The following is a 24,538-nucleotide window of genomic DNA, read 5'->3' as shown; positions in this document are numbered from 1 at the left end:
TTGTCCATCTGGGCTCCAAGGTAAAATCAGCACAAGGGTGTGGGGCGGATGTTCATTTGAAATGAAAAGCACATAGAAAAGAGGATAGGGAAAAATACAGAAATGTTGGCCAAAAAATTACAGAAGAAAACCATTACCTTACTGATCTGTGTGTTCTGTTCTGTTCCCTATGATTCCTTCCTTCTGTTCTTATCTCTTTCTTGTGATTTCCTACCCTTTTGCCCTCTCCTTTTTTCTCTCTTCCTTCTTCCTTTCCTCTCTCCTGATCCTCTTTTCTTTTCTCCTCCTTCTTCTTCTTTTTAAGATATTATTTATTTGAGAGAGAGAGAGAGAGAGAGAATGAGAGAGAGAGCATGAGAGGGGAGCAGTCAGCAGGAGAAGCAGACTCCCTAAAGAGCAAGAAGTCCAATGCGGGACTCGATCCTGGGACTTCAGGATCATGACCTGAGCCAAAGGCAGTCACCCAACCAACTGAGCCACCCAGGGAACCCTATCCTTCTTTTTTGAGCTTACTGTGGTCTTCTGGTGGAAACAAAGATGATTAAGAATGAATCTAATTGGTCGATGACAAATTCACACACAAGTAACTGTAATACAAGGTCCTCCATGAGAATAGGACTACTAGAGAGATAGAAGGTGAGGTTCTGTGGTGGGTTTGAGAAAAATGACTTCATCTACCTGTGGATGATTTTTTTTTTTTCATTCATTTGTTCATTCATGCACACACACACACACACACACACCCTGGCTATACACCAGGCATTCCGTCGGACTGAGGGGACAATGTAGTAGTGGTGACAAGGCAGGTATGGTCACCATCTCCTGGGTGCTTATGTGCTAATGGAGAGGCAGAGAAGGTTGTAAAAAAAAGGCCATGAAGGGAACAAAAACTCTGCAATGTCAGCAGAGGGGGAAGCTGTCTTCCCCCTCTGGGGAAGGGTAGGCTAGGAAGGCTCCTTGAAGAGGGCTATTGAGGAGACATCTGAAGGATGAGAGGAAGCCAGTCTTGGGGAGTGCCAAGGGAAGAGTGTCCGGGTCAGAGGGAGAAGTAAAGACAAGGGAAAGCACCCTGAGGGGAAGAGTGCCGACCTGGCAGGAGTCAGGATAACTGTGGCAAGCAATTAGGAGTGTCCGAGATGAGATCCAAGAGGGAAGTGGGCCTGGAGTTGGGGTTGGAGGTGCAGTGGGAAGCCATGGTAAGGGAGTACTTGGTGGGATTTTATGTTTTAAAGTTCAATCTGTTTGATGTTTGGAGAGTCTATTTTAGGGAGCCAGAGTGAAAGCGTGGAAATCACAATAAAATCTATACTACAGGGGAAAGAATGGAGTATTGAGGAGTTCAGTGATTAAGAAATGTGTTATAAACATTATAATATTTTATTTGGTCTTTGAAGAATGGTTAGAGTTTCGACAAATGGAGATTTGGAGAGAAGGGAATTTCCAGAGCCAGAGGAAGGATGATGAAAGTATGTAGGATGAGAGGCATGAAGCGAGTCTGGAAAGGGGTCAGCCTTCTTAGTGTGACTAGAGGGGAGAGTGTACGTAAGGGCAGGAAAGTGGACCTTTCCGCCTTGTAATAGAAGGTCTTGGATATCAGGCCGTAATTTTAGGAGTTTGGCTAATACATCTAGAAGATTGTTTATTTCATTTAGGCATTTTTCCTTTGCTGTGAGAAATCTTCCTAATTCTTGCTTTTGTTTTGTATAAAAATTAACCAGATTAGCAATTCTTACTGTCTGTCTTTAGAACATGGGATGTCTGAGCTGTCTGTCTTTAGAACATGGGATGTCTGAGCTATTAGGCTCTTTATATACTCTGCCCTACCCCATAGTCACTGGCATTGACTGTCTCTCCACTCACAGTGTATCCCCCCCAGAGTCCGAATACAGCATGGTGTCTCCTCAGTAGGAACTCACATTTGAGGATCTATGTCTTTGGTGGTTTGTTTGCTTATTCATTAATTCAGCAGGCATCCATCGAGCACCCACCCTCTGGTGGGTATGAGGGGCTCCCTACTTTCCACATAACTTGCTGTTTTCTACTAGTTTCGTTAGTGGTGGGGTGGGGGATACCATGCACCGAGATAGGCAATGTTCTCCAAGGGTGGAAAGACCTCCCTGGGGAAGTGACATTTGCACTGAAAGCTAAGTGACGATCAAGGGGAAGGTTGGTCCCAACACAGAGCCCTGCAGTGCCCACGCTGTAAGGCTGAGCTGAGCATGTGAGAGAGGGGGAGGAGGCTGCTGTGTCTGGGGTTCAGGGAATGAGGTGAGGAGTGGTGGGAGATGAGACTGGATGATTGGTGTGGTCCTAGCACTGCCTGCAGATTTGCAGTGCCCTAGCTGTCTCAGGCCACACCCTAGAATCTATGTGGTGGGATCGGGCATCAGCATTTTTGAAAAGCTCCCTGGGCAACTCTAACGTGAATTTGGATTTATTCTGATTGTAATGGGAAATGTGTGGAGGAGAGTGAGAACATCAGGCTGTCATTCTTTAAAAGATCACTTTGAGGCTGTGTGTAGTGTGAAGGGAGGAAAAAGATAAAGGGTGTCATCTGGAAGACGAGTTAGCAGGCTTTAATCATGCTTTAGGCAAGAGATGATGACGGCTTGAACTAAGGTGGCATTGGAGGCCACCATGAGAAGTGGTTACTTTTAGGAAGTGGGGAGTGGGGCTAAGAGAGAAGTCAAGGATGACTCCTAGTTTTGCGGCCTGAACAGTTGGGTTGGTGAAGTGGCTGTTAATTGGGTTAGGGAGAGTGAAGGAAAGCCAGGTTTGGTGCTTTAGGGAGCAGGAAGGGGGGTCAGTTGGCCTGGATTGTCATCCCTTTATCCTCTGGCAACTTAAACTGCTCCTGTAAGACACAGCTCATGCGACTTTCTAAACTCTTAAGTTCATACCCTCATTATAGCACTGTTAGGTTGACTGCCTCGAATGGACTCGCATATTTTCAGCAAAATTCACTGTGTGACCAAATTGGTCTTATGAGCACTTATTCCATTTTATCAAAAATAGAAAGAGGGAAAATTCTCAGTGACTTCCCCAATTATAATTCTCTATTGCTCAGTGTGCTTTGGGCCCTGATGTATTTCTTGCTGATTTTCAGAAAAATTCTGTCATGCTTTCATATAAAGGAGGGGCAGATGAATACTGGGAATTCAAAAAATTGTGGTATCTTCTTGGAGAATGAGCTTTGCTTTTCTGCCATCTTCTGTGTTTTTGCTTCTTCCTAACATTAAAGCAGGCACAACCCTACTGCAATAAAAACCTAAAACAAAGATCCAACCCAGCAGAACGTAAAAGCTTAAAATAAATTTGAAAAGATTAATAATTTGAAACCTTTTTTTAAGCTCAAGAAAGGATTGTCTGTAAAAAATTTATTTATTTATTTTGGTGGGGGTTAGGGGGGAAGAGAGACTGAAAGTGAGGGGGGAGGGGTAGAAGGCGAGGGAGGGAGAATCTCAAGCAGACCCTGTGCTGAACGTGGAGCCCAGCCATGGGGTTCAGTCTCACGACTGTGAAATTATGACCTGAGCCAAAACCAAGAGTTGGATGCTTAACTGCCTCTGCCACCCAGGTGCCCCTGGATTCATTGTCTTTGAAGTGATAGTCTGCCTCTTTGGGGCTCCATCACAATGTAGTCTGAATAAAGTTAACCTGAAGATGGTGTGATCAGTTTTAATTACTGCTCTGGGTTATGTTAGGCAAGCGAGTAATCATTAAATATTTACTGCCATCACTTTTGGGGTGAGGCTGAGAACAGTAAAGAAGCAGAAGGCTTGTTCCTTGCTTTTAAGGGATTTGCATTCTATTGCAGAAATATGCCCAACTGACTTACTGACTTTATTTCCTCCTGCCTCCCTTCCTGCCTTGCTTTTCTTTCTTTTCCCCTTCCCTTCCCCTTCCTTTCCCTTCCCTACACTTTCCCTTCCTTTTCCCTTCCCTTCCCTTCCTTCCGCCACAGCAGCCAAGGAGGTGAGAATCTGTGACTGTCCTGTTTTGGAATTTGCACCCAGTGATTCTGGAATGATGTATTTGGGCATGGGTGAAGACCTATGCAGACTTCCATTCAATTCTCTTTTTCATTTCATTTCATTTCATTTCATTTCATTTCATTTCATTTCATTTCATTTCATTTCATTTCATTTCATTTCATCATGATAAGTGTACTCTTTAATCCCCATCACCTATTTCACCATCCCCTAACCCCCTCCCCTCTGGTAACCATCAGTTTGTTTTCTATAGTTGAGAGTCAGTTTCATGGTTTGTTTCTCTCTTTTTTTTCCTTTGCTGGTTTGTTTTGCTTATGAAATTCCACATATGAGTGAGATCGTATGGTATTTGTCTTTTTCTGACTGACTTATTTTGCATAGCGTTATACTATCTAGCTCTGTGTTGTTAAAAATGGCAAGATTTCATTATTTTTATGGCTGAATAATATTCCTCTGCATGTGTGTGTGTGTGTGAGAGAGAGAGAGAGAGAGAGAGAGAGAGAGATAGAATGGATATAGAGCATTCTATATCCTCTATATCCATTCTATCATATCTTGAGGAACCTCCATACTGTTTTCTGTTGTGGCTACACCAGTTTGCATTCCCATCAATAGTGGAAGAGGCTTCCCTTTTCTTCACATCCTCACCAACACCTGTTGTTTCTTGTGTTGTTGATTTTAGCTATTCTGACAGGTGTGAAGTGACATCTCATTGTAGATGGTTTTTTTTTTTTTCCATTGTAGTTTTGATTTACATTTCTGATGACAAGTGATGATATTGAACATCTTTTCATGTGACTATTGGCCATCTGTATGTCTCCCTTGGAGCAATGTCTGTTCATGTCTTTTGCCCATTTTTAAACTGGAAAATTTTTTTTTAGGTACTGAGCTATATCAGTTCTTCATATATTTTAGATACTAACCCTTTATTGGATATGTCATTTGCAGGTATCTTCTCCCATTCAGTAGGTTGCCTTGTAGTTTTATTGATTGTTTCCTTTGTTGTTCAGAAACTTTTTGTGTTGATGTAGTCCCAATAATTCATTTTTGCTCTTATCTCCCTTGCCTCAGTAGACATATCTTAGAAAAATGTTTTTATGCCAATGTCAGAGAGATTACTACCTATCTCTCTTTAAGGATTTTTATGGTTTCAGGTCTCACATTTAGGTCTTTAATCCATTCTGAGTTTATTTTTGTATTTGGTGAAAGAAAGTGGTCCAGTTTCATTCTTTTATATGTGGCTGTCCAGTTTCCCCAACACCATTTGTTGAAAAGAAATTTGCATTCTATTGGAGAAATATGCCTGATGGACTTACTGACTTTCTTTCTTTCCTCCTGCCTCCCTTCTTCCTTGCTTTTCTTTCTTTTCTCCTTCCCTTCCCCTTCCTTTCCCTTTATTTTTTCCATTATATTTTCATTACTCCTTTGTTGAAGATTAATTGGCCATATAATTGTGGGTTTGTTTCTGGGTTTTCTGTTCTGTTGTATTGTTCTATGTGTCTATTTTTATGCCAGTACCATAGTGTTTTAATTATTACTGCCTTGTAATACAACTTGAAATTCAGAATGTGATACCTCCAGTTTTGGTTTTCTTTTTTAAGATTGCTTTGGCTCTTTGAGACCTTTTGTGGTTCCACATAAATTTTAGGATTGTTTGTTCTAGTTCTATGAAAAATGCTATTGGTATTTTGATAGGGATTGCTTTGGGTAGTATAGACATTTTAACAATGTTTATTCTAACTCATGAGCTTGAAATGTCTTACCATTTCTTTGCATGATCTTGAATTTCTTTCATCAGTATTTTGTAGTTCTCGGACCTTTATCTGTTTGGTTGAATTTATTCCTAGATATTTTATTGTTTTTGATGCAGTTATAAATGGGATTGTTTTCTTCATTTCACTTTCTGCTGCTTCATTATTAGTCTGTAGGAATGCAACAGATTTCTGTACATTGATTTTGTGTCCTGAGACTTTACTGAATTCATTCATCAGTTTTAGTAGCTTTCTGGTGGAGTCTTCAGAGTTTTCTGTATATAGTATCATGTCATCTGCAAATAGTTAAGAGTTTTACTTCTTCCTTACCAATTTGGATGCCTTCTGTTTCTTTATGTAGTCTAATTTTTCTGGCTAGGACTTCCAGTACTGTGTTGAATGAAAGTGAGAGAGGACAGCCTTGCCTTGTTCCTGACCTTAGGGGAAAAGCTCTCAGTTTTTCACCACTGAGTATGATGTTTATGACTGCCTTTCTTGAATCAGGTAACAATTATATGAGATATAATTGGGAGCTAAATTAGGGAAATGAGAACAGTGGATGTTCACAGAAAGGGGAGGTCATCCCAGAAGAGCCATGAAGTCAGGAAGGGCCTTATGGGCCATATGGCTTGGCTCTCAAATGTTTGGTTGAATCAAGGGTGGAAGTTGAGCTGGAACTCAAGTGATACATAGAACTTTATTTAATGTTGGGTTAATATTTAACATTTATTTTGAACTGTCAACAGGTACACAAGTTACACATACTGAAGGTCTCTTTCCTTCTCCTGTCCCTAGTTCCTCAGTCCCCTTCCAGAGGCAGTGCTCAAAAGTCTCTTCCAGATATCATGCAATATTTTTCCACATATAGATAGCATTTATTATTTGGATTGATGAAATAGTTTCTTTTTTTAAATGTATTCCTTCCCAAGTGTTAAAATAGTAAAGAACATGTACTCTAGAGCACAACAAAACAAAAAGAATCCAATTAATCATTTCCCTGTTGGAAGACCCCAGCTATGCTAGTCTAATTTATTGGTGGTGAGCAACACATGGGTGAGAATTGCTGCCCCGTGATGTTTGCTTCCATGCCCATTGGAATATTGGTGCCTGGAAAGTAAGCAACTGTGATCCCTCAGCTGCTTGGAGAATGATGAGAATATTGTCTTTAATGCTGTGCTGTGCTTGAACTTCACAATTATTTTCTCTAGTCTGTACCACAACTCCACCAAGTGGGCCTTTTCCTTCTTTCATAGATGAGGAAGCTGAGACTCAGGCCATACTGCAAATAGGAGGTCTGGTCAAAGTCTGAGCTGACTTGAGCTGGAGTCACTTCAGCTGGTCTACTTTATTCTATGGCTTGAAGTTCTGAGACATTGTTGTGAACTTGTGGTGACCCAAGAGGAAAAAAAATGTGCAGAAGCTTTGTTCCTCTCTATTAAAAAAAATCTGCCAATAGGAAAAGGGCAAATTCATAGCTCTGTTACAGGGAACTGTAGGTCAAGGCAGTGTGCATGTGTATATGTATGTATATGTTTATGTATGTATGTGTGTGTATATATATATACATATATGTATATGTATATATATGAATGATACAGACAAACCTTTCTCATTTTGAGTTTTTGAACCTGGGATGATGAGAGTCTCATGAATCATAAACATGTACTTTGAATTCTAATTAACTTTTTGGATTCAAGTTTAGAAATTCTTTCTGTTTTTTTCTTTTTGTCCAGCATCTCTCTTGACAAAAGATTGTTGGCCACTTTTAAAGGCAAAAAAATAAAATTGGAGGACAATCATTGTCTTCTTGCTTTTTCACACAGGCGCCATCTTTGTTAGTGTGCTCATGTACGCCTGTGGTCCCAGGTGGCGAGTGTGATGCCAAGACTGTGACAGGAGGTGATGCAAGGCTCCACCCACTGCAGCAGCTCAGCAGCCATGCATGAACTGGTGTTATGTCCAGGGTGGTGGATTGTACAACCCGGGGCTGGAGAGAGAGCTCCCTGGTGGCAATTCTTTGACAGGCTGTTTTTATTTGTTTGGGGGAAGCTGATTAGGTCTAGTTAGAGAACGTGGACTCTGAGTCTGAATCCTAGATCTTCCACTTACTAGGCATGGGACCTTGGGCAAGTTATACTTACACAATGGACAGGTTATAATGTCTACCTTACAGCTTTAAGTGAATTAAGTGAGTATAAGTAAAACACTTAGAACAGTGTTTAACTCAAAGTAAGCATACCCTTGGCTACTGGTACTGTTTTGTCTGCCCCACCCGGTTCTCTAGTCTCTTTTCCTCCTCTCTTTGTGCCTGGGATATGAATGCGGCATCCATGGCTTCCTGTGGGACCTCAAGGGAGAGGCGAAGAACAGCAGACTCACTGGCTCTGAAAGCGATGGGATGTTCACCAGTGTCTCTTCCTGACTTGTGCCCTTGTTAAATGAGAGGAATAAGCCTTATTTCTTTCAGATGCTCTGTTATTTCTATAGCCCAAAAGGAGAGAGAAAAGATGACCCGTTCAGGGTGTTTTAAGGAGTTTGGTATGGTTAGCAGGCAGAGTGAGAGGGGCCAGCGAGGTTGAGAGGTGACTCCAGAGCCATTGCATACCTTAGATTTTGAGGGGTTTTGTAAACCATATTATGGACTTAGGACATTTTTTTTTTTTCCTGGTGAGTTATTTTAATCAGGGGATCAGACATGATCAGAGTTTTGGCTTAGGAAAAATCACTGGCCACTTTGTGAACAATGAATTGGAAATGCCAAGACTGGAAGCAGGGAGACCTGTTTGAAGGTTATCACAGTAACCCCAGGGAGTGGTGATCATGGCCAGTGGGGATGGAAGAAAGTGACAGAATTCTAGAAATGTTTGGGGATAGAAAAGAGGGAGATGAAGGGCTTGAGTAACGGGAATTTCTGGATTGTGTGGCTGGTTGGATGGTGGTGTTCTTTGAGGAACGATGGCATACAGAAGTGGTACTTCTTAGTCTTTCCTTTATCAATGGATTTAATAAGGTCATCGCAGAGTTTCAAATATCACATTTCTTCATGCTTCCTTTGTGTTCTCCTCTTTCCCCCACGTCCTTTTTTTTCTTTCTTTTTAATTTTTCATGGAGGGAGGTTTTGGGTCTTTGTTGCTCAAGAAATTCACCTTCATGCTAGGAAAGCATCTGTGATATCCTTAGAACAATTTTCTCCCTAATTGTAGAATTATTTACGATATTTGGTAAATACTATTTCTTTGACTGCAGGGAATGGAATGGAGATCATTAGTGTTTAAAAACTCCTTTTGTCTCTCTTAATTTTTTGATGTTACTTTATGAGCAAGGAAATTATGGAATTTATGTGAATGTGGTAAACAGGACAAATACCTCATATAAACCAAAGGCATCCATCCAATTTGGAATTGTTTGGGAAAGAAATCCCCATGGACAAATGAAAGTAGGGTATCATTAAAGTTTTCTGATTCAGAAATTCAGAAATTGAGATATGGCTGAATGGACATTTTAATTTTTGAGCATGGTTGTAAGTTAGAAATGTAGGATGTAGGCTAGGTCCAATCTAGAGAAAGAAAAAGGCTTAGTGTTTTTGAAATTATTAATGATTAGAATGTGAGCTTGATATGCTTGAAGATAACATCATTTTAGTGCTAACTGCCTGCTTCTCAAGAAATAAAGGGCTTTTTGAACAGTTACTCAGAGAGAGGTCATGAGGGACTTGCTGGTTTTCGTGTGTGTGTGTGTGTGTGTATGTGTTTTAAAGATTTTATTTATTTGAGAGACAGAGATCACAAGTAGGCAGAGAGGAAAGCAGAGAGTGGGGGTGGGTGGGGGAGCAGGCTCCCTGCTGAGCAGAGACCTCGATGAGGGACTCGAGCCCAGGACCTTGAGATCATGACCTGAGCCGGGACAGAGGCTTAACCCACTGAGCCACCCAGGCACCCTTCCTTTGTGTGTGTGTGTGTGTGTGTGTGTTTTAAGATTTTATTTATTTATCTGACACAGAGAGAGATCACAAGAGGCAAAAAGGCAGGCAGAGAGAGTGGGGGGAAGCAGGCTTCCTGCTGAGCAGAGAGCCCCATGCAGGGCTTGATCTCAGGGCCCTGAGATCATGACATGAGCCGAAGGCAGAGGCTTAACCCACTGAGCCACCCAGGTGCCCCTTCTTATATGTTCTTAACGAAGGTTTAAATTAATGATGATGATGATGATGGTGATGTCTTATATTTGTATAGCACTTTCCAGTTTATACTGCCCTTTAAAAAGCACGATCCATTTCGCCTTCGGTGAAGTAGGCAGGGCAAATCTCTTCACTTTAGAGGAGAGGAAACTAAGATCCAAGGTATACCTCAGGCCATTTGATTCCTAGAGCACTACTTTATCCAGTAAACACCAATATTCCCTGTGCCTTGCAATGGTATGCACAGTGCAGCTGTGTGGTGAAGGGGAGCCTCTTTAGGGAGGGTGAAGGAATGAATGGCCTTTTGGGTGTGCTCCCCCCATCCCACCATTGCCTTAGAAATTTGCAATATAAAAAGCACAGCTCCAATAATACCCAGGAATGGAAACAAAACAGATGTTAGACTAAGCATGATTGGCTATTTCTTATTTTGTTCTTCAATAAAATTTATCGTTTTTTGTTCTCTTATCTTTCTCCAGCATTTTTTAGGAGAACATTAAGCAGTGCGGTAGATTTAAGGGGAAAAAAGTAGGTGCAAGTTACTTAACATGGAGAATGTTTTATTTATTAACTTCTTTTCTGAGAATTAAGAGAAGACTGCTATGTATGATTTTAGCAGAATATCTTGGTCCAAACTGAGGAACTCTAACTGGTAATCTTTGGGGTCATAGTTTGAGAACCACTAATAAACATTTTGAAAGTGATTAAAATGGACATTCCTTGAAAAGGTAGTTTACTGCCTTCTGAGGAACATTTGTACAGCTTTCAAAATTATTCATATTTGAAAGAATAGCATTATAAAGAAAGGTAATTTTTGAGAGATAGCTAGTGACTATCTAATGAAAAACTCTAAACGCCTGCCTGTTGCGCTTGACATCCTCATCTTCTGACAGCTTCAACTAGCCAAGTTACTAAATCTCTGGTTATTTTTGAGACTTACCCTAAGCCTTCCTTAGTGAATCTGAAGATTCTGGGGCCAAGCTGAGTGGACCGATGGTTCCTTATGCTGTGTCTTCTCCCCACCCCCCCCCCCATTATAGTGTCTTCTGCTACACCTAATTCAGTTAAAAACATGCAGTCTTTTAATGGGGGTGTAATAAGGGAATACTCAGTGTAATTCAAGGTCCTGCTTTTTCTGATGGAAACAAAGACTAAAAGACTCCCACTTGTCACCTATCACAATATACTTTTTCTGGGCTGTATCATCTGATTTGAAAGGTCAGCTGCCTCTGGCTTCTCTGAGACTATCTTCTGATTTTTTTCTTTTTTCTGTCCTGCAGTCCCCTTATTGAATTGGCAAGGCTTCTAATGCTTCTTTCTCGTTCTCTTCTACCTTTGGTCTTGGTTAAAACTAACTCTAAAATGTAGCTGGTGCTGGTGAAAGTGGTCACGTGTCATTCTTTCTTAGGTAGTCCCCGTTCTCAGAAGATGGATATTTGAAGTGTAAATGGCATCAACTCTCCTTTGCTGGGTAGTGGAAAGTCAAACCTAGAATATAAGCTCCACAAGGGCAGTGAACTTGTTTTATTCATCTCTCTCTTCCCTGGGCCCAGGACAGTGCCTGGAACATTGTAGAGGAAGATTGGCTGGTTAAAGGAATGAAACTTTCCTGTGGGGCTCCCTGGAGACAGCTGGCTCAATTTTACAGATCTGTGCATCAAGTCTCGTGGTTGCAAGTGACAGAAACAGAATGCACTTGGTCCATTTCTATGATTCTCTTCCTCTTATTTGTACACAAGCAGAGACAAGGCCCTTGTTCTTTCTGTAGTTCTAGGCAGAAAGCCCATTGCCTCTGCTCTCCAAAATATTAAATCTCACATTCACAAAGAATCTGGTTTCTTTGGGTTTATCTATATGTCCAAGCTCTAGCCATATTTAAAAGGTCTCAACAAATTTATTTGTGATTTCTTCCCATCCCTTCCCTTTTCCAGATCAGGTGAAATGTTAAACTCTTGGGTTCTATTCTTCACTTCCTTAAAGCCTTAACTGGACCCCCTTCTTAGATAAGAAGCCTTCTCTGATTAACCTCATCTCCCTAAGATCCATCATACCTACCTCACTTGGTGTTTCCTTAGCCAATAGGTTGTGCTGTTTTGCCTTGCATCTATCTTATTACATTATGTATATGTTTTTTCTGTCCACCACTTTTTAATTTAAAAAAACTCATCTATTTTATTCCACAACACATAAATTATAGTCTCAATTTAACAGTACGGACACTACCACTGACAGAATGGTGACTGAAAGCAACTTGAGATTTTATTTTTTTCAGTTTTGTTTTCTTTCTTTCTTTCTTTCTTTCTTTCTTTCTTTTTTTTTTTTTTTTTGTAAAGGCACTCAAGTTCTACCCACTTAGCAAATCAAATTTCAGTTATAAAATATAGTATTATCAACTAGAGTCATCATGTTACACATTAGATCTCCAGATCTCACTCATCTTATAATTGAAAGTTTCTACCCTTTTACCACTCTCTCCCCTTTCCTCTCATTCTGCAGTCCCTGGCAACCACTATTCTACTTTTTTATTTGAGTTTTACTTTTTTTTTCTTATATTCCACATATAAGTGATATCATCCAGTATTTGTCTTTCTCTGACTTACTTAGCGTAGTGCCCTTCAGGTTCATCTGCGTTCTTTCGCGTGGCAGGATTTTCTTCTTTTTATAAGGCTGAAAAATATTCCATTTATACACACACACACTTATATGTGTGTGTGTGTAAGTGTATGTGTGTGTATTATATATTTGCATCTATCAACAGACACTTAGGTTGTTTCCATACGTTTACTGCTGTGAATAATGCTGTAGTGAACATGGGAGCCAGATCTCTTTTCAAGATAGTGATTTCAATTTCTTTAGATATATACCCAGAAGTAGAATTACTGGATCATATGTAATTTGTCTTTTCAGTGTCTTGAACCTCCATACTGTTTTCCATGTACCAGTTTGCCTTTCCCCTGGCAATGCAGGTGTTCTCTTTTCTCTACTTCCTCACCAGCATTTGTTATCTCTTGTCTTTTTGACACATCCTAACAGGTGTGAGGTGGTATCTCCCTGTGGTTTTGATTTGCATTTTACTGATGATTAGTGATGTTGAGCACCTTACAATGGACCTGTTGGCCATTTGTATGTCTTCTTTGGAAAAGCATCTATTCCAGTGCTTTGTGTATTTTTAAAATTGGGTTATTTAGTTTGTTTTGCTATTGAGTTGAGCTCCTTATGTATTTTTGTGTGTGTGGGGGGCTTCCTTTTTTTATTTAAATTCAACCAATTAACATATAGTGTAGTATTAGATTCAGAGGTAGAGTTCAGTAATTCATCAGTCGCATAGAACACCCAGTGCTCATTCCATCACAGGCGCCCCCAATGCCCATCCCCCAGGTACCCCATCCTCCACCCATCTCCCCTCCAGCAGCCCACAGTTTGTTTCTTATGCTTAAGTGTCTCTTTATCGTTTGTCTCCCTCTCTGGTTTCATCCTGTTTTATTTTTCCCAGATTTGTTTCTTTTACTAACCAGAATCATGCTGTATGTATTGTTCTTTGATGGGCTTGTTGGAGATGTTCTCAGCCTAGCACACTCCTTTTCTCCATGATATATTCCACAGAATTAGTGTCACTGTTTGGGTTGCTTCATTCTGCTGTTCTAATTACATCCACTTTTGTGCACAGACTTGAGCACAGGGGCTGAAATTTGAGGGGAAGAGTGTCAGTTTGAGTCCTCGTCAATCTGTGGTGAAGGCGTGTTGACTTGGCACTGAGCAGGTGGCAGGCCGTGCACGTTCACTTGGGCAGGGGAGTGGCTGCATTTTAGATACTAACCCCTTATTGGATATATGGTTTGCAAGTATTTTTTCCCACTTGGTATGTTGCCTTTTCATTTTGTTGATGGTTTCTTTGTTGTGCCTTTTAGTTTGATGAATTTCACATGTGTATTTTTGCTTTTTATTGCCTTTGATTTTGGTGTCAAATCCAAAAACTTACTGCCAAGACTAATGTCAAGGAGCTTACCCATGTTTTCTTCTGGGAGTTGCAGAGCTTATGTTCAAGATTTTAATCCATTTTGAATTGATTTTTGTGTATGGTGAAGATAGTAGTTCAGCTTCATTCTTTTGCTTGTTTAGTTTTTCCAGCATCATTTACTGAAGAGACTACCCTTTCCGCATTTTATATTATTAGCTCCTTTGTCAGAAATACATTGACCATGTATGCATGGATTTATTTCTGAGTTTTCTATTCTATTCCATTGATCTATGTGTCTGTGTTTGTGTCAATACCATGCTGTTTTGATTATTATATCTTTTTAATGTAGGTTGAAATCAGAACATGTGATGCTTTCACTTGTTCCTTTTCAAGTTTGCTTTGGCTATTTGGGGTCTTCTGTGATTACATATAGTTTTAGGAATTTTTTTTTATTTCTGTGAAAAATGCTATTGGAATTTTAATAAGGATTGCACTGAATATGTAGATCACGTTTGGTAGTATAAACATGTCAACAGTGTTAATTCTTCCAATCTTTGAACACATAGTATCTTTCTATTTGTGTATTCTTCAGTTTCTTTCATCAAAATCTTAAAGTTTTCAGTGTACAGGTATTTCACTACCTTGGTCAAATTTGTTCCTATGTATTTTTTGATGCTGTGGGTAAATGGGATTGTTTTCTTATTTTGTCTTTCTGATAATTTGTTGTTAGCATATAGACATGCAACTGATTTTCTATATTCATTTTTTATCGTGCAACTTACTGAATTTGTTTATTCTAACAATTTTTTTTTTGGTGGGGGGATTCTTTCATGTTTCTATATATAATATCATGTCACCTATAAACAGAGACATTTTAACTTTTTTTTCTATTTTGGTTGATTTTTATTTCTTTTTCTAATTGATATAACTAGGACTTACAGTCCTATGTTGAATAAATGTGGTAAGAGTGGTCACTGTTGCTTGTTTCCCATTATTGAAGAGCTTTTAGCTCTTTATCTTGAAGTATGTTATTGGCTATGGGCTTGCTTGTTTCCCATCATTGAAGAAGAGCTTTTAGCTCTTTACCTTGAAGTATGTTATTGGCTATGGGCTTGTCATATGGCCTTTATTATGAAAAGTACCTAGTTTGTTGAAAGTTTTTATCATGAAAAGATACTAAATTTTGTCAGGTGCATTTTCTGTTATCTATTCAGATGAAAACATAATTTTTATCCTTCATTTTATTAATGTGATATATTCACATTTATTTGATTTGCAAGTGTTGAACCATCCTTGCATCCCAGGAATAAATCCCACTTGACCATGTTTTATGATCCTTTTAATGTGCTGTTGAATTCAGTTTGTTAATGTTTAGTTGAGGTGTTTTGTTTTGTTTTGTTTGTTTTAACATCTATATTAATCAAGGATATTGTCCTGTTATTGTCTTTTCTTGTGGTGTTCTTATCTTTCTTTGGTATCAGGGTAATACTTGCCTCATAAAATGAATTTGGAAGTATTCCCTCCTTTTCTGTTTTTTTGAAAGAGTTTGAGAACGGCTGGAATTAATTTTTCTTTTAATGTTTGGTAGACTTCACTAGTGAAACCATCTGCTCCTGGATTTTTCTTTGTTGGAGGTTTTTGATTACTGATTCAGTTTCCTTACTAATAATTGGTCTGTTTGGGTTTTCTCTTTTTTCATGATTCAGTCTTGGTTGTATGTTTCTAGGAATTTATTCATTTCTTTTAGGTAATCTAATTTGTTGGCATTGTAACTGTTCATAGTAGTTTCTTATGATCCTTAATGTTTTTATGTTATCAGTTGCAATGTCTCCTCTTTCAATTCTGGTTTTATTTATTTGAGTCATTCTCTCTTTTTTCTTAATCTAGTTAAAAGTTTGTCGATTTTCTTTATCTTGTCAAACCATCAGCTCTTAGTTTCAATGATTTTTTTTCTATTGTCTTTTTAGTCTCTATTTCATTTATTTCTGCTCTGATTTTTATTGTTTTTTTTATTTCTCCTTTGACCCATTGGTGGTTCAGGAGCATGTTGTTTAGTCTCCACATATTTGTGAATTGTCTAGTTTTCTTCTTATAATGATTTATAATTTTAGTCCATTGTGATCAGAGTAAATGATTGATATGATTTTAGTCTTTTTAAATTTATTAAGACTTGTTTTGTAGCCTAATATATGATCCATTCTGGGGACTGCTCCATGTGTGCTAGAGAAGAATGAGTGTTCTGCTCTATTGGATGGAATGTTCTCTGTATGTTAGGTCCATCTGGTCTAACATGTAATTTTAAGGTCAGTGTTTCCATTGATTTTTTTTTTGTCTGGATGATTTATCCTTCATTGAAAGTGGGGGTATTGAAGACCCTTGCTGTTACTGTATTACTGCCTCTTTCTCTCTTCAGATGTGTTAATATTTGCTTTATAGATTTAGGTACTCCAGTGTTGAGTGAATAAATATAATTGCTACATTTTTCTTGATGAATTGATCCTTTTATTATTATATGATGTACAGTTTATCTCTTGTTACAATTTTCTTTAAAGATTTTATTTTCAAGTAATCTCTATACCTAACATGGGGCTCGAACTCACAACCCTGAGATCAAGAGTTGCATGCTCTACCTACTGAGTAAGCCAGGTGTCCCTCTTGTTAAAAGGTGTCCCTTTTAACTTAAAGTCTATTTTGTCTGATATAATTATAGCTAACCCCTGTTTTCTTTTGGTTTCCATTCGCATGGAATATCTCTTCCTATCCTTTCACATATGGTTTATGTGTGTCTTTAAAGCTAAAGTAAATCTTTTATAGGCAGCATAGTTGAATCTTGTTTTTAATCCATTTAGCGTCTTTTGTTTGGACAATTTAGTCCACTTACTTTTAAAGGAGTTTAGATAGGTATGGACCTACTATAGCCATTTTGTTCATTGTTTTCTGGCTGTTTTGTAGTTTCTTTTCTTAGTAGTAGTAGTTTCTTTTGCTTGGATTCTTTTTATTTTTTTTGTGTATCTGTTATAGACTTTTGCTTGGTGGTTACCATGAGATTCACATAAAATATGTTTATAACAGTCTATTTTAAGTTGATAACAATTTAACTTTAAATGCATACGGAAGCTCTACATTTTTACATTCCCTTTCCCCCACATTATATATTTTTGGTATCCTATTTTATATCCTTTTGTATTGTGTATCCATCAACAACTTATTGTACTTATAGTTAGTTTAATACTTTTGGTCTTTTAACCTTTATACTAGAGTTGTGATTTACCCACTACCATTACACCATTAGAGTATACTGAACTTAACTATATGTTTACCTTTACCAGGGAGTTTTATACTTTTATATTTTCCTGTTACTAATTAGTACAGTTTCGTTTCAGCTTGAAGAACTCCCTTTAGCATTTCTTAGTAAGGCCATTCTAGTGGTGACAAACTCCTTCAGCTTTTGTTTAAAAAACTTGAGCTCTCCTTAAGTTTTGAAGGACAGCTTTGCTGGATAGAGTATTCTTAGTTGGTAGTTTTTCTCTTTCAGCTTTGAGTATATCATTTCACACCTTTCTGGCCTGCAAGTTTCTTTTGAAAAATCCGCTAATAGTTTTATAGGGGTTCTCTTGTATCTAATGAGTTGCTTTTTTTTTTGCTGTTTTTGCGTATCTCTCTTTGTCTTTAATTTTTGACAGTTTAAATATAATATTTCTGAGTCTTTTATTTTTTTATTTATTTATTTTTTTAAAGATTTTATTTATTTATTTGACAGAGAGAGAGATCACAAATAGGCAGAGAGACAGACAGAGAGAGAGATGAGGAGAAGCAGGCTCCCTGCTGAGCAGAGAGCCCCATGCGGGACTCGATCCCAGGCCCCCGGGATCATGACCTGAGCCAAAGGTAGAGGCTTAACCCACTGAGCCACCCAGGCGCCCCAATTTCTGAGTCTTTTAGATTAATCTTGTTTGGTACTTTTTGGGCTTTTGCTTTTGCATGTTTGTTTCTTTCCCCATGTTAAGGAAGTTTTTAGCTGTTACTTCTTTGAATAAGTTCTCTGCCCCTTCTTTCTCTTTTTTCCTGGGACTCCTATAATGCACATATTGGCCGGCTTAATGGTGCCCCATAAGCCCCGTAATCTGTCTTCATTTTTTTCCCCCTTTTTCATCTGATTGGATGAAGTCCCCTGCCCTGTCCAGTTTGTTGATCATTTCTTCTGCTTGATTTAGTCTGCTGTTGAACTTCACTATGGAATTTTTCAGTTCAATTATTATATTCTTCAGCTCTATGAATTCCGTTTGGTACTTTTTGATATTTTCTATCTCTGTTGAAGTTCTCACTTTGTTTGTTCATTATTCTCCTGACCCCAGTGAGTATTTTTATGACTCTCTATCAGATAAATCACTTATTTCCATTTCATTAAGATTCTTTCCTGGAGATTTATCTTGTTCTTTTTTTGGGAATGTATTGCCCTGTTTCTTCATAATCCTTGACTCTTTGTGTTGGTTTTTATGCATCAGGTAAAACAACTGTCTCTCCCCTTCTTGACAGACTGGTTTCATGTAGAAGATGAACCTTGTTAACCAGCCTGGCCTAAGCTCCTGGCTGTCTCTCAAACTTGTGATTGTCCAAGCTGCCATCTTTGTTCTTGGTGGTTCCCAGTCATCGAGTGTGTGCAAATGTTAGGGGTTAGTTGGACAATGAGGTAGTCAGTACCAGGATCACCAACAAGAAATCAGGGAACTAGGAGAGCTGAGACAAGACCACACTAGCATCCTGTTTTACAGGTTAGACAAGACCACAGTAGTGTCCTATCTAGCAGCCTCTGCAGAATTGACTTTTGCAAAACATCCCAAAACAAAACAGTTAACCATAAAACATTGGTCATTATCACAAATTGAGGCAATTGGTCTCCAGATGTCAGCCCAAAAGACCATCAACACGTGAACAATAACCCAAGCCTTGACTGGCATACCTTTAACAGTGAGGCCACAGAGGGCCTGCACTAAGCATGCTCAAGATAGTTCCGCCAAAGAGCTTATAAATACCCCTATATTTGAATGCCAAAATGGCAACCCTCTTGGGTCCCCTCCATCTCTGGGAGCTTCTGTTATTGCTCAATAAACTTAGCCTCACTGCCTACCACTCTTTGTCTTGTCTACCTCTTTATTCTTTGGAGCAGCATGACTAAGAACTGTGGGCACCAAGGGAATAAAAATTCTGTTACCCTAAAGACCTATCAGTCTTAAAAGAGTTGGGGGAGGTTTGCAGTCAGCACCTGGTTGCAGGCTTATGTCAGGCAGCAGCTGGGAAAGTATATGTGCTCTACAAATGTGCACTTTAAACCCCTTCCTGATCCCTCTGCACCGAACCTGGGCATATAGCTCTGTGTGGGGCCGGGGGTGGGGGGAGGTAGTCCTGCTCCTGTTTAAAACCGCTTCTCTATCTGCATAGTTCTGTAGGACTCATGAACGCAAGCCACCTCTACTATCAAAACTGCATCATCTGTGAGCTCATGCCTAGAGCCAGCTTAAAAGTTGGGGAACTAGATGTGTAGAGAAGCTCCTTCTAAGCAAATACTAGTGACTTGGTTTTATTATTGGGGTGGGCCAGAGGCAGGAGGAGGAAGGCCCATTGGCACTTTTGGGCTCCAGGGAAGTTTGCAGTTAGCCCCACAAGCACACTAATTAGAAATGGATCTTCAGGGAGGATTAAATGTAGTTAAACCTGCTTTCAGTGAAAACTAGGCGATGGCATTTTTGCCTGTTCTTTTTGTGTTGAGCCCAGGGTGTATAGCCACAGTGAGTGCCCCTGGGTGCCTGAGAAAAACTGCTTCCCTGTTTGCTGTAGTCCTGCAGGACTCAGGAATGTAAGCCCTTTTGGCTCTCAGAGCTAGGCAGTCTGGGGGCCTGTCTCAGGTGGCAGTCCCAAAAGCTGGGGTGCCAGACATGTGTTTAAGCTCCTTCCGGAGAGATGCCGGTGAGCTGGTTTTATCACTGGAGTAGGCCATAGTGTGAAGAAGGGGGAAGTAATCACAAGCTCCCACAGGCTCTACAGCAGATTGCTGCCAGCCCCTAGATGCAGGCCAAATTAAAGTCAGGCCCTCAGGCAGTGGCTTGTAAAGTGTGCACATAGATCCCTTCTAGGTAAAGACTAAGGGGTGGATGTTTTTGCCCCATTTCTCTGCACTGAACCCTTGGTGAATGCTTCTGTGCCTATTAAGAACTACTTCTTTGTTGTTATCTTATGGGTCTTAAGGGTACAAGCCCCATTGGCTTTCAGAGCAAGGTGTTTGGGATTAATTATTTAATTACCAGAAACCCCTCCAATCAAGATAAACCAGTATTGATGTTTTGGAATATATAGTTTGTATTTCTTATGTAAAGATTTAAATATATGTATTAAAAGTGCTCTTAAGGCTTAATGCATTCTGTTAACAAAGGTCTCTTTAGAGTGCTCAAAATTGTGTGCTTACTAAGAGCCTTTTGTGTTTTTTCTTAGCCCTGTTCATACCAATTGAACTTACTACTGCAATTATGTAATCTAAATATTACATAAACAGTGAAATATGAGTATAAAAATAGAGCAGTTTTCTCCACTAAAATTAGGTTGAATCCTCTAGCAAATTGTGAGCAAGCTCGATCTCTGAAACAGTTGCTCTGGAATTCATAGTGGGTGGGATAACTGTAAAAGATTTGAGAAGCAATGTTAAAAGTCGTGAAGGATTCCATATTCGTATTGCTTCACAAGTGTATTTACATTTTTGTTCCATGTTAGCAAAAGTGAAACTGCAAATAGAGAAGATGGATTATGGATATGATTTATGCAGGAAAGATGATGTGGAATTCTAGTAAGCAAATACTCAAGTCCTTAGCATTAAGTGAAAAAAAATGAGATGTTTTAGGCAGCAGGTGGTTTTTTTTTTTTTGTTCATTTGTTTTTATGAATCCTCACTTTCACTCGCTTTCGAAATCAAGCAATTAACTTCCAGTCCTAGATGTGTTAGATAAGAATACTTCTATTCTATATATCTCAAAAGGGGAATTAGATCTAATTTGCTAAGCTACTTTTTTCTATTTAATAATTATCGACGTATTTCCAAGCTGATAAATACAGAATAAAATATTTTATGGCAGTGTAACATACATTTAGGGGAGTGCACAGATGTAAGTATACAGCTCAGTAAATGATCACAAAAGCATACACATCCAGGTAACCCCCACCTACGTCAAGCAACATTTCTAGTACCCCAGGAGCCCTCTATGACCTCTTCCCCAGCAGAGGTAACTGCCATCATGACTTCAAACCTATAGCGACTGTTTTAAACTTTGTGTAAGAGGAGCATATGAAGTTTTTTGTTTTTGATTCTTTTACTCCATGTTTGTTTCTGAGCTTCATCTATTTTATTTTTAAGATTTTATTTATTTATTTGACAGAGACATCACAAGTAGGCAGAGAGGCAGGCAGAGAGAGAGGGGAGAGCAGGCTTCACGCCAAGGAGAGAGCCCAATGCGGGGCTCGATCCCAGGTGCCTGAGAGCATGACCCAAGCTGAAGGCAGAGGCTCAACACACTGAGCCACCCAGGCTCCCCTTCATCTATGTTTTTAACCTGCATTATTATTTGTTCATTCATTGTGGCTGTTGAATATTTTTTCATTGGGATGAAATGCCAAAATATTTACTTACTCAGTTGTTGATTGCCTTTGGGGTTGTTTCCAGTTTTGGGCTGTCATGAAAAATGTTGCTATGCGCATTCCTGTACATGGCTTTTGGTATACATGAGAAGGTTTTAATTCTTGTCGTTTGTTTGTTTGTATGCCTAGGAATGGAGTTGGTGCGTTATAGGATATGTTTGTGTTCAGCTTTAGGGCATACTGCTGAAGGCGTTGGCCCAGTTTGCACCCCATGGATGTGAGTCTCTGTTGCTCTGTATCTTTGGCAACACTTGGTGTCTTTGGCAACACTCGGTATTGTCGGTTGTATTGATTTCATCCAATCTGATAGGTGTATGGTAGCATCATGTGATTTTAATGTGCATTTTCCTGATAACTAATGAGGTTGAACAACTTTTCAAATTGGCCATTTGGGTATCTTTGGTGGGGATAGAGGAGGTTTCAAGTGCTTGTTTAAGTCTCTTGGTCACTTTTTCTATAGGATTGTCAGAATTTTTCTTATTTATTTGTGCTTCATATATTCTAGATATAAGTTCCTTCATTAGTTACATGTGTTAAAAATATCTCAAAAAAAAAAAAGAAAAGAAAAAATATCTCCTTCTACTCTATGGTTTCTTACTCTTTTAATAGAGGTTAGTGGAAATTCCTAATTTTAATGTAATCCCATTTACCAATTTCCCCTTTACTATTAGTGCTTTTTGAGTCCTACTTAAGAAATCTTTGCTTAGTCTCAACCCCAAGGCCCTGAGGATACATCTGCCTGTGTTATCTTCCATCAGCTTTATTGTTTTACTACTTATAGTTAGATCTACAGTTCAATTGGGTTTAATTTATGCCTATGGCGAGGAGTTAGACATTTATGCGTATGGCAAGGAATTAGACTTCAGTTTCATTTTGGAGCGTACTGATATCCAGCTGACCAAGCAGCACTTACCAAAAAGACCGTCCATTCTCCATTGCTCTGTGGTGCCATCTTTTTCATAAATAAAATATATATATACACACAGATCCAGTTCTGGACTTTGTCTTCTCTTCTGTGGGTATACTTCTTTTGTGCTAATGTGAGTTTTGATTATTGTAGCTTAATTAAGTAAAGATTAATTCTTCTTTGTACCAATTCCTGATGATACTCTTCAGTTCTTTGCATTTCCGTATAAAGCTTAGAACCAGTTTATCAGATTCTACAAACATACACAGAGACATACTAAGACTTCAAGGATTTTGATCAAGATTTCTTTGGATTAAGAAAGGTAGTGTAAGAGGGGCTCCTGGGTGGTTCAGCTCAGGTCATGATCCCAGGGTCCTGGGATCAAGCATCGGGCTTTCTGTTAAGTGGGAAGCCTGCTTCTCCTTCTCCCACCCTGCCTGCTTATAAACTCTCTTTCTCTGTGTCAAATAAATAAATAAAATCTAAAAAAAAAAAAAAAAAGAGAGAGAGAGAGAGAGATTGCTTTGGATTTATAGATCAGATGCTTTGACATTCAGGTCTGTGGGAGACTTGACATCTTTGTAATTTTGAGCCTTTCAGTTCATGTGCATGGAATATCTTTCCATTTGGTCTTCTTTACTTCACTCAGTGTTTCATATTGTCATTATTCAGCTTTATAATTTCAGTGGCTAGAGAATTGTGTGGGTAACACCAAAATTTATTTAATCAATAACTTTATCTTGTAAACTTAGGTTATCTCTATTTTTTCACTGTTATAAACAGTATTACTGTGAACGTTCATGTATATACCTTTTTTATTACCTATCACCTTATACTTTACTCCTGAAACTGGAAAACTGGAATTTAGCTTCCCCTGCAAATTGTGCCATTTTAAACTCTCTCCCACTGATATGATAGTTTCCACTCTCGTCAACCTAGGGAACTAGTGATTTTTAAAAATATTTTTAAGGGGTGCCTGGGTGGCTCAGTGGGTTAAACCTCTGTCTTCGGCCCAGATCATGATCCTGGGTTCCTGGGATCGAGCCCCACTTTGGGCTCTCTGCTCAGTGGGGAGCCTGCTTCCTCTTCTCTCTGCTTGTCATCTTTGTCAGTCAAATAAAAAAATAAAATCTTTAAAAGAAATATTTTTCAGTTTGATGGGAAAAAGTAATAACTGATTGTTCTTTGAAGTTGCTTTTTTTTTTCACTAGTGGGATTGAGCAAGCCATTTGTAGGTCTCTTGTGAGGAGCCTCTTCATAGCGGTGCATATTTTCTATCAGGTTTTTTTTAGTCTTTTTCTTAGGTGAAACCCTTTGTCAAATATATTTACAAAATATGAATCTGTACAACAAATGAGTTAACCAGCATCCTTTTGTTACTGGAATGGGCCTTTGCTGAAGAGCGAAAAAACAAAACAAATTGGATTATTCCCCAAATCTCTATGTCCTTCACATACCAAGTAATGTCTTAGTGATAATGTTACGGAACCTGGACTGGGTCCTGATGGAAGAACCAAGCGGTTTTCACAGGCTTTGGAGAATCGGAGGTTTATTTAACACCGGCAAGCTCAGAGGAGAATGATCTCCAAAGGTCTGAGCCCTGAGAACATGCAGGGAGGGTAATTTATACTCTTCTACTTCCACACACTTGGTACTTTTGGCACCCATGGGAAACGGGGTAGGGAAGAAGAACCCAGAAGGGCTTTGACACAGGGACTAGAACTCCCTTGCTGGTTTGGTCAGCCATCTTAGAGTACAGGTTTTCCCTTATCATTCACCACTTTGATGCCCCTCTAAACACCTAGTTTAGAGGGACATCATTTTCATCTACTATGGGTTGATAGCCCTGCAAGGCTAATATCTGGGTGGTGGCTTGCCTGGTAACAGTGTTTTCTATGAACTTAGCAATCCATCCTAAGGTTCCTAAGTTTGCCCAATAAGCAATAACAATAGCAAGTTTCTGGGAGAAAGTCCAGTCAGAAGGGGCAGCGGCATAAATTCAGACACCTGAGGTGAGGGATATTATGCCGATGATAGGCAGGGACCACGGCAAACAGATGTCCATCAGTCAGTGGG

General features: G+C 39.2%; 1 protein-coding gene and 1 long non-coding RNA gene across 2 annotated transcripts in view; one reads left to right on the top strand and one right to left on the bottom strand.

The window, feature by feature from the left end:
• LOC309869002 overlaps positions 1–21,688 on the bottom strand; it is a 37,664-nt gene extending 15,976 nt beyond the window's left edge. The window contains exon 1 of the long non-coding RNA XR_014313921.1: positions 21,548–21,688. This is a non-coding gene — a long non-coding RNA (uncharacterized lncRNA). The remainder of the gene's footprint in view (positions 1–21,547) is intronic.
• The window catches only part of CRADD (CARD and death domain containing adaptor protein), a 184,656-nt gene that overhangs the window by 67,266 nt on the left and 92,852 nt on the right, over positions 1–24,538 (top strand). The window lies entirely within an intron of this gene.

The sequence above is a fragment of the Mustela nivalis genome (assembly GCF_964662115.1).
Source record: "Mustela nivalis genome assembly, chromosome: 7".
Classification (NCBI taxonomy): domain Eukaryota; kingdom Metazoa; phylum Chordata; class Mammalia; order Carnivora; family Mustelidae; genus Mustela; species Mustela nivalis.
Note: the sequence above shows the minus strand (reverse complement) of the source record. Positions and strands in the feature narration are given on the sequence as shown.